Below are 2,380 nucleotides of genomic sequence, written 5' to 3' on the forward strand. Positions count from 1 at the left end.
CTCTTCTCGCTGCTCTCTCTCTCGTCGTCTCTTCTCTCTCTCTCTCTCTCTCTCTCTCTCTCTCTCGCTCTCTCCTCTCTCTCTCTCCTCTCGCCTCTCTCTCTCCTCTCTCTCTCTCTCTCTCTCTCTCTCTTCCTCTCCTCTCTCCTCTCTCTCTCTCTCTCCTCTCTCCTCTCTCTCTCGCTCCCTCCCCGTCTCCCTCTCCGTAGCATATGTCTGCCGGTGGGGCCCAGTGTGGTGCTAGGTGCCGGTGCCTGCGTCCACCCTCCTTGTCCTCATTGGCTGACGTCACGGCGAGCAGTGCTCACAACCAAGGAACAGACGCTCCAACACCCCCCCACCATCACCACACGCTGACGTTTCTATGACGATGGTGTGGAGTTATAAAAGCTTTGCTGCAGCGTTGTGGCAGACTGAGGCGTGACGTGAACGAGAGAGGCATTGTAGAGGAAGAGTGGGTAGGGCTAATAGTCTATTAGTCAAACATATGAACTTACAAACAAACACAGACACACTTGATTGAGGATATCTTCCCTCTTAGCTGGACTGTAAGAAAGTGAACTTTCACCACAGTAGAACAGTCACACTTGTTGTTAGTTTTGATGCCAGTTGAGGCAACCATGAGGGCCTTGAGGGCCTGTTAGAAGTTACAATTACAATTAATTAGCGTCTTCATTTAGCAGACAGCTTTTATCCAAAGCGACTTACATCGGTTAATACACACATTGACACACCGACGGCAGAGTCAACCATGCAAGGCGACAGCCAGCTCGTCTGGAGCAGTTAGGGTTAAGTGTCTGGCTCAGGGACACATCAAACACTCAGCTAGGAGGAGGCTGGGGCATCGAACTAGCAACCCTTTCAGTTACAAGACAACTGCTCTACCTCCTGAGCTAAGCCGACAGTTAGAGTGATGGACTCCTAGTAATAATGGTTAATAAGGCTTCATCTTAAAAGTAGTCTCAGGTGACTGCAGCCTAACCTGTAGGAATCCTTGAACATCAAAGCCTTGCTCCTTAATGACATCTGAATTCCTTTAAGGTAGCTTTGGAAATGCTCCCGATGGAAAGGCTAGGGAGGGGGAGGCGATATAAATTAATTTGAGCAGAGGCCTCCATGTTGACTATTGTGATGTGCATTATTAATGACGCATGTCTGGTTAAAATGTATGTGTTGTTCCCGCCTGCCCCGAGCTCTCACCCTGCAAGACGGTTCTTTAGTCCCGTTTATTCACTAGGTGATTAACTGTCTGTACACTTTTGTTCGGAGGGGAATTGATTTGACCCCCTTTTTCCATATTTGGCTCCGGTTAATTGCGCTGGAATACGTGCTTGAGATTTCCATTCCCGGGGTCAGGACAGGCAGTTCTGCTCTGTATCTGGGTCTCGTCCCTCTCTCTGAACTCAAGGGGGATTCGAATGGAAAGGCTAGTCTGTTTTAGGAGGAGATGAAAAGAGGGAGAGGGAGAGGGAGGGAGGGAGGGAGGGAGGGAGGGAGGGAGGGAGGGAGAGAGAGAGAGAGAGAGAGAGAGAGAGAGAGAGAGACAGACAGACAGACAGACAGACAGACAGACAGACAGACAGACAGACAGACAGACAGACAGACAGACAGACAGACAGACAGACAGACAGACAGACAGACAGACAGACAGACAGACACATAAAGTGGGAGGAGAGAGAGAGAGAGAGAAAGAGAGAGGTACAGAGACAGAGAGAGAGAGAGAGAGAGAGAGAGAGAGAGAGAGAGAGAGAGAGAGAGAGAGAGAGAGAGAAACACTGAAAGAAAGCAGACATGTTCGTAACCCTGGGCTCACCAGGCCTGGCCTATCGGGTTTATTCCGGTACATCGGATGCCATGCCCCACAGACACGACCTTGAAGTACCTTTACCTGTCTGTAATGTCAGTTGAAATAATAACAAATGAATCATGCTAGCTTAAGCGTTAGCCCCCCGGACTGGGCTGCTCTCGATTTATCTGCAAAATCCGTTGGTTTTTTTGGACTACACAGTGTATTTACAGGTCCATTTAATGTAGGATCTTTTCACTTTCGGTTAAATTAAATCAATGTTGAGTCTTTTTGAGTCAATTGTCAGGGTTTTGCTAGTAAGCTCGACGAATAGACGGCTTACAATTTAAGTCGTAAGTCGGCCTCAAACTCCTGAAATCAAATCCTGATGTAAATGCTCATGGACATTCTCTTTGTTGAGTGTATGTTGTGATTGCTGCCATCACGTCCTGTTATTTTTAGTTAATATTCCAAACAGTGGGGTTTGGGTTGGAGTGCCTCTTATAGTTATTGGCCTCTGGGCGTTCGCCTTGATAATAGGGACCTGGTTTGGTTGTGTGTCCGGTCGATGTCCGTATCAGCTGTTTGGTCTGA

Source organism: Gadus macrocephalus, chromosome 2 (genome assembly GCF_031168955.1).
Source record: "Gadus macrocephalus chromosome 2, ASM3116895v1".
Lineage (NCBI taxonomy): Eukaryota > Metazoa > Chordata > Actinopteri > Gadiformes > Gadidae > Gadus > Gadus macrocephalus.